This window comes from Babylonia areolata, chromosome 18, assembly GCF_041734735.1.
Source record: "Babylonia areolata isolate BAREFJ2019XMU chromosome 18, ASM4173473v1, whole genome shotgun sequence".
NCBI lineage: Eukaryota > Metazoa > Mollusca > Gastropoda > Neogastropoda > Buccinidae > Babylonia > Babylonia areolata.
The window spans coordinates 60472972-60485471 of NC_134893.1; positions in this window are offsets into that span (position 1 = coordinate 60472972).

The following is a 12500-nucleotide window of genomic DNA, read 5'->3' on the forward strand; positions in this document are numbered from 1 at the left end:
CAGTGGACTGCTACACAAGACGAACCTGGGTGTGGCTGTGTGTTATCCATAGATACTAACAACATGATGACATATATCAGTGTGCTTGGTGTGATTGTGTGCGGGTGTTTGGTGGGGTGAGGAGTGATGGAATGAGGGGTGAGGGTGGTGGGGTGAGGGTGTGGTGGAGCCGGGCGGGGAATGAGCGTACGACCACAGAACCGACGCGAACAATGGGGCATGGAAAAAAAAGGGGGGTGGGGGGGAGAAGAAGAAGAGAGAGAGAAAGAAAGCCGGACGTGTCTATCACGTGGCGATCTTGCACACACATGGTGATCCGGGTCAACTGTCATGATGGCTGACAGTGTGGTGATAACTGAAGCGGACGGAAAAAGCATTACGAGGAATTGTCTATCACCAAGATCCTTGACTTTTCTGGCTAACAAAGTGCACTGAGACACACACACACGCGCGCGCACGCAGAGAGAGAGAGAGAAAATGCCAAGTACCAGAGAATGGTATAATTATTTCAATTGGTAAAGACATACGCTCGATAAATGTTATCGTTTCTGATTTGAAAGTCTTGGCATGTGAACTTACTCGACAGGTGTGTGTGTGCGTGTGTGTGTGTGTGTGCGTGTGCGTGTGTGTTTGTGTGCGTGTGTGTGTCAGTGTACTGTGTGTGTGTGTACTCGTGCGTGTGTGTGTGTGTGTGTGTGTGTCTGTCTGTCCGTCCGTCTGTCTTTGTGGTGTGAGTGTGTGCGTGCGTCAGTGCTCGCGTGCATGTGCGCCTGTGTGTGTGTGTGTGTGTGTGTGTGTGTGTGTGTGCACGCGTGTGTGCGCGTGCGTGTGTGTGTATGAATGAATGAATGTTTCGTTTTACTTGCGCACATAAAGTATTACACGACAAAAGAAAAAAGAATAAATGAATTAATCCGCAATGAAGTAGCACAAATACTGATAAGTATATTGCAGAAACTACAGCCTGAATGAATGTTTCATTCTACTTGTGTGGGATGTCACTGTGGTGAGTGGCTGTTGGGGTGTTGAGCGTTCGGCAGAATCCTAAGGACAGCCGTTAGACGAACTGCCAGTCAACTGAATGTGAATCCGCTTACCATGCACGGATAGTCGTCAATGAGGGTCATAGGATCTGGGTTGTCAAATGTGTCAAAGCGAGCTTTTCTCAGTTACCCAACAATAAACAGACGATAAACGGCTAAAATGTTAGCAGACTTGACCAAACGGCCTGCTGAAGGCGGCAAGTATATATATTAGACGAGAGTTCTAGAGATCGGCCTTATAATAATAATAATAATGGTATTTAGCGCTGAATCTTGTGCAGAAACAAATCAAAGCGCTTTCGCAAAAGTCATTCACACGCATGTATAACTCTAAAACTGGAGAAAATGAAAACAAGGAAGAGGCAGGGAAGGGAGGCTATACTGTAAGCACTACACCAGACTTTTTAAAACCCCTTTGCACAAATTTGTGTTGGCGTTGCTTGCCAAACTGAACTTTTCTGAAGATGTCTTCCGTTATCTTTGTCGCTCAAGCCAGCAGGGATTGTTTGCACACCTTCTTTTTGGCCAATCAAAGCTTGTTTACTGACACGGAAACGCTGTCTGTTCTCAGGCCTTGGGGTTGCAGATCGAGATGTTTTTGAGTCTCGGCAACGAAGCTGCTCAAAACTTGAAGCATCTCTTTGTGTCGCCCGTCCACGCTAGTCCTTGGTCGTTTTGATTCAAAGCCAAACTTTGACTCCCCCCTCCCCCTCAGCCCCCCTTTCCCTACCCCCTCCCTCCGATTTCCCTTTGCTCGGCCGGGTAACAGAAATGTAAGTGTGTGTGTGTGTGTGTGTGTGTGTGTGGTGAAAAGATGGAGTTGGGGAAATGGGGCAGTAGGGAGTTGGGTGACGGAGAGGGGGCAGGGGGGTGCAGGGCTGAGGGAAAGCTAAACGTATGGAGGATAAGGAAGTCATGAGGGACAGAGAGAGGAGACGGGGCGGGAAGGTGGAGGAGGAGGATGGAGAAGAGGGGTGAGGGAGGGGTATCGGTGCAGAAGCTGGAGGGTAGGGGAGGGACGCAGGGAGGGTGGGTGAGGGTGGTGTGAAGGCCAGGAAGGACAAGAACAAACCAGCCCACATTCCTTCAGGCTGCACGGGGCAGGGACAGGGGGACAGAACCACAACAGGCACGTCCTTCACATGCCACCCCACCCCCCTCACACCTCGCCCCACCTCACCCCCCACCATACACTTTCTTTTTTCTTTTGGATTGCCCCCCCCCCTCTCCCTGGACAGGAAGTGCGTCATTGTTTGTCAGCCCCGCCGCCATCCCCACCCTCCGCTTCCTTTCCCGTCCGCTTTCACTCTTTCATTTTTTGGGTTTAGTTTTCTTTCTTTTCTTCTTTTCTAACTTTCTCCTCCTCTCTCTCACACTCTCTCTCTCCGTTTGTTTAATCAGCCTCCGCAACCTCTTGCCTAGCTGCAACAAGCAAGTCAGCTCCACAAGCTACTATTGATTATAGCCATGGGGGACGGTGGGGGGGAGGGAGGGGTTCGGTGGGGGGGGGGGATCGGAGGGGGACTGTGGGGGGGGGGGTTGTGGGTGAGATGTGGGGGGTGTTGAGGGGCGGGGGTTCGCAAGCCACCAACGAACGATTGGAAAGGAGCAAACTATCGATTGTTTGGTGAGAGTCTACATCAATGTCGTGTGGCGCCTCCTTTACCTCCAACCCCAAACGTCAGGGTAAGCTTGCCGCTTGCACAATGGGGCAATGTATCGACTGGTCTGTTCCGGCCTTGCCAGTTCACTTGTACTTGAGGCTGTTTTTTTTAATTATTATTATTATTGTTATTATCACTGACGTAACTGTGTTTCTGTTAATAGTGGAGGGAGGAGGAGGAATTTTTGTTTAATGTCCCGTCACACATATCGGTGATTGAAGACATTTTGTTAAAGCATTTATGAATACATTTGAGTATTATCGGTTAGAAGGGGTGGGAGATGTGAATGAATGGAGGGTTGGGGGAAACTGTTCAAATGAGGGTGAAATGTGGGTGAAATTTGAAAAAAAAAGAAAAAAATTATAAACACAATTACAGGAAATTACTTAAAGGACTTCCTAAAAGAGAAGTCGTTAAACTGACAAGCGAAACAACTGATAATGAATGCAAAAAGTCAAAAACATCAACGTTCTCAGTCACTTGTGAAGACACACTTTCGTGTACACAAGGCTTCATCAAGCTACAGTCAAAAATTACATGCTCAATTGTCAGGTTACTAAAGCATATGCACTTGACATTAGAACAATACTTGGCCCGTAATGAATTTGATAATAGTCTGAGAGCTAAACTCAGAATTGGTCTGCGAATCGGACCAAAGTCTGAGAGAGTCAACTGACGAGGTTTTAGACTTGAACTCAAGCACCTATAAAAGTCTCTTTCTAGTATATTGCTTATTTCCTTGTATGACAATGGGCAATATACTTTTATACTATCTATATGATTTTTTGCTCCCCTTTTTGCTGCCCTGTCTGCTTGGTCGTTATAAAGGAATCCAGTGTGGGATGGTATCCAACAAAAATCAACATTTGTACCCTTCACAAATAAGGAGTGCAATAAATACTTAATTTCAAACAATAAATCTTCTCTTTGATTATTCTCAAAAAGGAGCAAACTTTTTAAAAGAGACTGAGAATCAACACAGAATAGGACATTACTTACTATGATTGGTATATCAACGAGATGATTTAAAGCCATAAGGATGGCCACCAATTCAGCTGTAAAAATTGAATGTCTCTTACCTAAATAATATGATTTTTTCTGTTTTTAGGTCAGGACTGACAAAAGCAGATCCTGCACTGCTATCATCCAGGACCGAGCCATCAGTGTAAACTTTTAAATGATAATCAAAATTTTCTTCTAACTCAATTCTGACAGATGCTGCTATTATATGTGGAGATTCTCCTTTTGTTGTGTCAGAAGCACATATGTTGACGTTTGCTTTTGTTAACTCCCAGGGAGGGACAGGTGGCACCAGAACACGAGGTGTCATATCATGCAAATCAATGTCTGAAGAATTTAAAATATCTGACACATATGTGCGAATGGTTTGTAGATTTGAATTATTTTGTGCATTGTTTGGAAAATCAATATCAGACCTAATATTTAATTCCTCAAAATCATCCACTGCTGTACATCTCACAATGTATTTAGCAGAACTTAATTTTCTGATTTCATCTAGTGGTAGAATACCCGCAAGCTTATAGGCTTCTGAGGTCTTAGTATGCACAGGTACCCCTAAAGCCAGTTTCACAGCTTTAGTGTCAATTATACGCAGCTTCTTTAGAAACGTCGGCGACCAGAAAAGAAAATTTCTTGACCGTAGGTCAATCTTGATCTTACGAGAGATGTCGCTAAATGTAAAAGAATTTTGGAGTCTTGTCCCCAAAGAGAGTGACTCACAATTTTTAGGAAATTTAAACTTTTAACTGCTTTAGTCACCATTGAATCAATGTGTTTCTTCCAGTTTAGTTTTGAAGTAAATAGGATCCCAAGAAATTTCAATAGTGGTAAGCAGTCTTCAGTTGGAAAATTTGCCATGAAATGTCATTTGTGAATTGTAGAAAAGTGGGGAAAGTGTTTTGATGAAACAGAGAAATCGTTATTGATAAACATTAAAATGATAGTAACGATGATCAAACAAATCAGGGTGCAACGAGAGGTCGTTTCTTACTGATTGATCATAGCAGAACACTGTGTTCTCTGTTTTGTTTACTGTGTGTGTGAATGTGTGGCTTATGACTGAAGGACAATGAATGTTCTTTTCACGAGAGAGAGGGGGGAGAAGGAGGAAGAGAGGAGGAGGGAGAAAGTTTATTTGTGTTTGTTTTATTAAACAATAAAGCACTCTTTGTTAGAGAAATAAGCAAACTTATATTCAACATTTGTTTTGACTGACTCTGGCGTCAACAGCTGTCCGCCACATTCACAGGAAGTGTCCAAGGTCCCGGGCAGTGTTGTGGGTTACAGAATAACCTGAGGTCATATCCATCATTTCTTTTTCCTCTTGTCAATGCAGGAGAAAAAAGGAAAGACTTGAGAGAGAAGACAGCAGGAGAGAATGGTTAGGGGCTTGGTGGGCGACTGCCCTTATATTTTGATACTGAAACAAACAAACAAACAACAACAAAAACTTAAGATTGTTCACTTTGATCACTGAAGTGAAACCAGAAACCCTTTTAAACATTAGCATTTCATGCTTTGCTGGCTACGGAAATACACAGCGTTTTCGCTTCAATCATAAATTTCTAAATGTTTGAATACTTTTTGATTATTTCAGGGTTTTTTTTATTTGTTGTTGTCCCAATGAAGACAGTTGATTAACTGATTAGCAATTTTCTCATTGTTCATAGCAATAATTGGTATCTCTCAGTCTCTGTCTCTCTCTCTCTCTGTCTCTCTGTCTCTGTCTCTCTCTCTCTGTCTCTGTCTCTGTCTCTCTCCCCTCTCTCTCTGTCTTCCTTAGTTTCTTTCCGTCTCTGTCTGTCTGTCAGTCTGTGTGTCAGCCTATCTGTCAGTCTGTGTGTCAGCCTATCTGTCAGTCTGTCTAGCTATCATGCATAACGATACAGAGATGATGCACATCGCATCAGAAATAAGACCAATATTATATTACTTAAAACCATAACACAGTACTTGAAACCAGCCCTGATACTCCAAACCAGTCACATGCATCAGACTCTTCATTTCTCCTAGGAATACACTTCGACAGGATGCTGACCTTCAGAAAACATACGGAAAATACTGTTCTGAAATGCAAAAAGGCCTTTCAGTCTTAAAAAACAATGGCAACCAAAGGAAGTGAACAACGCCACCTCTTCCTGCTATACCAATCACTCGTCCTCAGGGTGATCGACTACGGACTTGGGCTAACAACACCGTCTCAAAGCAACCTCCTAAAATTAGAAAGAGTCCAAAATGAAGCTAAGAGGCTGATCCTTGGAACAACAAAAGACACGCCCACAGAGACCATGCGATACCTGCTTGACCTTCCTTCAGTGCAGGCCAGAAACAAGTTAGAACAGGTCAAGACCCACTTCAAAGCATTAGAAAACCCTCAAAACCCACTGCATGACGCAGTCAAAGAACCAAAAGGCAGCCGTCTAGGACGAGGAAGATCATGGATGGGGCAAGCAGAAGACACAATCCAGCTAGTATGCCGACTACAAGACCTGAAAGAAACAAAAGAATGGGAGAAAAACCCCGAAAACCTCAACCATCTATTCAACACAGTCATTTCACCCGCTCTAGGAAGACATTGTCGGGAATGGCCAGAGGGCAAAACTGATGCGGAAGTGAAGCTACTCATAGAAGAAAACAGTAAAGAAGAGGACATCATCATATGCACAGATGGCTCAGTCACCAAAGACCAGTCTGGTTGGGGATTCACTGCGAAACAAAATGGAAAAACAATTTGGGAAGAGAATGCTGCCTACAAAGTCACAACCTCCAGCCTAACGATGGAAGTTGAAGCTGCGACACATGCCCTCCAGTGGCTATCGTCCATCCATACGCCCGGAAACCAACATGCCATGATTCTAACCGACTCAATGAACCTCATACAGAAAATTGAAAACGGAATGGGAAGCCCAGAGTGGCATAAGGCAATGCGCAACTTTCAGATTAAAAAACTCACATGGTCATACTGCCCGGGACATGCAGGTGTTAATGGAAATGAGCGAGCTGACAGACTTGCTGGTAACGCAACACCAACGAGCGGCCTACATCTAGGAAAATCGGAAATCCTCAGAAAAGTCAAAGAATATCAAAAAGAACAGGTACAAGGCCATCACACCATCGATCGCCTCAAAGAAATAAAAGCAGAGAGAGGGAGCGGCCGCAAGTCTAACATGAAAGGTAGAGCACAATGCTTTGCAAATCAAACAAATATCGGCATCATTTCCAAACCAACATTGCGCAAACTTGATTTCTTCAAAACGGAACAGAGTCTCTGTGGGCCTTTCCAAATACAATAGACTGAGCAACACACTAGACGCCACGTTCTTGGCATCAGAGATCTTTTCCCATCCATCTTGCGGCCAGTCAGTGGCAGCCTCTGTGCGTGTGTGTATGTGTGTGTTTGTGTGTATGTGTGGGTCTGTGCTTTTGAGTGCGTTTGTGAATGCGCGAGAGTGTAAGTGTACACAAGTGTCAGGAGAGATCTGTGTACGTGTGTGTGTGTGTGTGTGTGTGTGTGTGTGTGTGAGGGGAGGTGGGAGTGCGGGGGGAGGTGGGGTAGAGGATGAGGTATGTGAGTGTATGCATGCCTACACTGTGGGAGCAACAGGATATTGGAACGTATATATATATATATATATATATATATATATATATATATATATATATCTTTGTATATATGTGTGTGGGGTTGGGGTGGGAGATATGGGCGTATGTGTGTGTGCTTGTACAAGTAAGTGTTCATCTCTGTGAGTGTGTGTTTGTGTGTGTGTGTGTGTGTGTGTGTGTGTGTGTGTGTGCCGTGGAAGCTGCGATACGTAGACTAGAAATGAGTGTGTGGAGGAGGGGGGTAGAGGAGGTGCAAGGTAATGTGTGTGTGTGTGTGTGTGTGTGTGTGTGTGTTGGAGCTCATGTACGTTTATATGTATTTGACTGTGCTTTCATATCTGTGAAACTGCATGTTTGGTGCATTTCTGTTACGCATGTGTGGGTGTATGTGTGAATGTGTGTCTTCATGTTTTACATTTATTCGCTTATTTATCACCATTGTTGTCTTATTTATTTATTTATTTATTTTTTATTATTTCATTTTATTAGTATTATTATTATTATTACTACTACTTTTTTCTAAATTATAATTATTATTTATTCATTTATTTATGTCAGCTTATCTATTATTTATTCCCCCGGTTTTTTTGTGGTTTTTGTTTTTTGTTTTTTGTTTTGTTTTGTTTTGTTTTTTCTCAAGGCCTGACTAAGCGCGTTGGGTTACGCTGCTGGTCAGGCATCTGCTTGGCAGATGTGGTGTAGCGTATATGGTTTTGTCCGAACGCAGTGACGCCTCCTTGAGCTACTGAAACTGAAACTGAAACTTCATTTCTCACTCCTTCATCCCCTCTTCATGTCTCGTCAGCCCTTTCGCCGGAACTGTTCCCTTCAACACAACTGCATTGTTTTGCATTTTTCTTTGTGAAGTCTTTTTTGGTTCCGTCTCCTGCTGTCATGTCAGTGCAGCTCTCGGTCTCCCCCCCCCCCCCCCCCCCCCCCCCACCCCCCCTCCTCCTCTCTCTCTGAACACTGAAAAAATCTCCCTCTCCTTCTCTCTCTCTCTCTCTCTTTCTCTCTCTCTCCGTGTCTCTGAGTTGACATTTACATTCTCATGTTTATGTGCGAATTTACTTAATTTCTTCCCATTTCAAAAACAGACGATCTTGTTTTGTTGACACACATTTATGCGGGGCTTTCTGATTCTGATTCTGTGCGTGTCTCCGACCGCCTGTCTGTCTCTCTGTCTAAGTCTCTGTCTGTCTGTCTGTCTGTCTGAATGTAGCCTGTGTGTGAAACCCGTTTGTCTCAGTGTCTGTCTGTCTGCCTGTGTCTGTCTCTGTCTCTCTGTCTGTCTCTCTTCTAATCTGGCTGTGTGTCCATTCACCCGTCCGTCCGCCTGCACGCAGAATGTCCATTTGATGGTCTGGCATCATACTGTGGTGGATCAACCATCCAGTCCACCACCCCACTCTTCGATGGGGTCGAATCGATAGCCACAAGGACATTCTGGAGAAGGAAAAGACAGAGGGAGGGAGTGGAGGGACAGGGTGTGTGGGAGGGGGTGGCGGGTAGGGGAAACTGCTGGCCAGTGTCCATCACAGACGGATGGCAGTGGCGCAGGATGATGTATGGTCTGACAGTTCTGTGACCCCCGGGGAGGGGGGGGGGGAGCCTGGTGGGGTGGGGTGGGCGGACTGTTTTGGGTGGTCAGTCATCTGTCTGTCCTTCTCTTCTCTGTCTGCTGGTCTGTCCGCTCCCGTTCTGTTATGTGGAGAGAGGGGGAGGGAGGGATGGTTACAGAGAGAGGGAGATGGGGAACTAGGGGAAGAGAGAGACAGAGACAGAGAGGACAAGACAAGACAAGACAAGACAGGACACATATCTTTATTAACGAGGGTTCAACACAAGCCTGTGCGGTTTTTCACACGCTGCCCTGGCCCACGATGGAACGACACGGAAACTGAGGGGAAACCATGTTATAACACTGACTCACTTTGCTGACACAGGTTAGTCAACAAAAAAGGGGTGAGGGAGATAAAAAGAGAAAAATAATAAAACAGTTGATACACAAAAAATGGGAAACGGAGTTTACGCTCGTCCGTTGAAAAGTATATAAGCATTCGTCAAAAGGAAGAACTAATTGTGAAGTGGAGGTGGGGGAGGGAGAGAAAGCTAGAGAGAAGGCGGGGGCTGTGAGGGAGAGTCGGGGGGAGGGGAGGAGAGAGAGAGAGAGAGAGGCTACAGTGACACAATAGAGACATGCGGAAACACAAGCAAGGATACACACAGAATATCAGGATCTCAACTACATTTTACACGTAACAATAGACAGCATTTTTCTGAAGGAGGTGTGGTTTGCTACCTGCTTCGGAGTAGCTGGTAAAGAGTTCCAAGTTGACCCTCCAGAGTACTGAAGACCGGCTTCAGACAGATCTATTCGCATTTGTGGTCTTGTTATTTCAGTTTTATGAACATGTCTTCAGTGTTCACACACACACAAACACACACACACACGCACGCACGCATCCACGTACACACGCACGCACGCACACACACGCACTCGCACGCACACACACACACACACACACACGCACGCACGCACACACACACACGCACTCGCACGCACACACGCACACACACACACACGCACTCGCACGCGCGCGCGCGCGCGCGCACACACACACACACACACACACACACACACACACACACACACACACACATACGATTCATGGCATATCATGAACGGACACGCAAAACAACCCTTGGAGATCAATACAGTCTCTCTTCCTGTCACTGCCCCCGGCCTCCACCCGCCCCCGCTTTCTCCCTGTCTTTCTCCCTGTCTTTCTCTCTCTCTCTCTTTCTCCCTGTCTTTCTCCCTCTGTCTTTCTCCCTCTGTCTTTCTCTCTCTCTCTCTCTTTCTCCCTCTGTCTTTCTCTCTCTGTCTGTCTTCCGCTCTCTCTCACTCTTTCATCTTCTATCTTCCTCCTCTCAAGGCCTGACTAAGCGCGTTGGGTTACGCTGCTGGTCAGGCACATGCTTGGCAGATGTGGTGTAGCGTATATGGATTTGTTCGAACGCAGTGACGCTTCCTTGAGCTACTGAAACTGAAACTGAATCTCTCCACCCGCCCACCCCACAATTTCAACATACCCTCTTTTTTTTATCCTCGTCCCTCGCCCCCACCCCCACCCCCGCCCCCAACCCCAACCCCCCCTGACCCCCCCCCCCCCCCCCATCTCCATGCCTCTGCTTTCCCTGTCCAGTCTCTTCTCTCCAAGCTCGTGCAGGTAAAACATTCTTTGTCGTTGGTAGAGGGTAGAACCAGTCAAACATGCTTTTAATTTACTTTTATGTCGTTGCGCATTTGAAACAAAATTTTGTTTTATTGTTTTGTGTTGTAATAGTAGTTGTTGTTGTTGTTTTTAGTCACAAAAGATTTCTTCGCGTTAAAATCGGTCTGGAGAGAGCGTCGCCAGGGACAAATCTTTTGTCACCGTTGGTTCTTTTACGTGTGCATTACCACTAGGCTACTGGTCCAAGGCTGGAAAGAATTTCCGTGTTTCTTTCTTTTTTTTCTTCTTTTTTTCTTTTTTTTTTTTTAAGTGTTTCCTGTGAGACGATTTGATTTTATACTGAGTTTTTTGTGGGTTTTTTTGTTTGTTTTTTGGTTTTTTTCCTAATCCTTAATTTCTTCTTGTTTCTTTTTTCAAACCTGATCAAGCCCTTTTCGAAATCGTTTGCCGTCTTTTCTCAGCTTCGCCTCCAAATTGGTGTTTGTATCGTTTCTGTCCTTCTTTAAAAAGAATACCAAGTCACGGTTTCTCGTCGGCAAGAGGTGCTGGTGAGTGCGTTTGCTCCTAAATATTGGTAATTGTTGTGTTGGTGCTGCTGTCTGTTCCTCTGTCAACAGTTCTTGTGGCATCCAACGTGTGGCGCCGGACTCGCTGTGTGATTTGCTTTGGCTTGGCAGAACAGCGGAAAGAGAGGGGGGGGGGGCTGGTGGATTAACCTCTTGAGTGCTGATGACAAATATGCTCTGCTCGTCAGTGAAGGGCTGTCGCGTCACTGAGACAAGGCAGAAGCCTACAGGCCAGGGAGTCGGTCACTAGTCTGTGTTTGGACTTCTTCCTCCTGGAACTGCATTACTCTTGTTCACCGGGACCAGTTACCTCATTAGTTTTGTTCACCAGCACCAATCACCTCATTAATTTTGTTCACCAGGACCAGTCACCTCATTAATTTTGTTCACCAGGAACAATCACCTCATTTTGTTCACCAGGACCAATCACCTCATTAATTTTGTTCACCAGGACCAATCACCTCAATAGTTTTGTTCACCAGGACCAGTCACCTCATTAGTTTTGTTCACCAGGACCAATCACCTCATTAATTTTGTTCACCAGGACCAGTCACCTCATTAATTTTGTTCACCAGGAACAATCACCTCATTTTGTTCACCAGGACCAATCACCTCATTAATTTTGTTCACCAGGACCAATCACCTCATTAGTTTTGTTCACCAGGACCAATCACCTCATTAGTTTTGTTCACCAGGACCAGTTACCTCATTAGTTTTGTTCACCAGGACCAATCACCTCATTAGTTTTGTTCACCAGGACCAGTTACCTCATTAGTTTTGTTCACCAGGACCAGTCACCTCATTAGTTTTGTTCACCAGGACCAGTCACCTCATTAGTTTTGTTCACCAGGACCAGTCACCTCATTAGTTTTGTTCACCAGGACCAGTTACCTCATTAGTTTTGTTCACCAGGACCAATCACCTCATTAGTTTTGTTCACCAGGACCAGTTACCTCATTGAAAAGCACACAAAAAGGAGTGACTGCACTTCAGACTCACGTCACCTTGATCTCACTTCAGCAGTGAAGGGGTGAGGTGAGGTGAGGTGAGGTGAGGTGAGGGGGGATAGGGGCTGGGTGAGGTGAGGTGAGGGGAGGAGGACAGGGGCTGGGTGAGGTGAGGTGAGGTGAGGTGAGGTGAGGAGGACAGGGGCTGGGTGAGGTGAGGTGAGGTGAGGTGAGGGAGGACAGGGGCTGGATGAGGTGAGGTGAGGTGAGGTGAGGAGGACAGGGGCTGGGTGAGGTGAGGTGAGGTGAGGGAGGACAGGGGCTGGGTGAGGTGAGGTGAGGTGAGGTGAGGAGGACAGGGGCTGGGTGAGGTGAGGTGAGGTGAGGTGAGGTGAGGAGGACAGGGGCTGGATGAGGT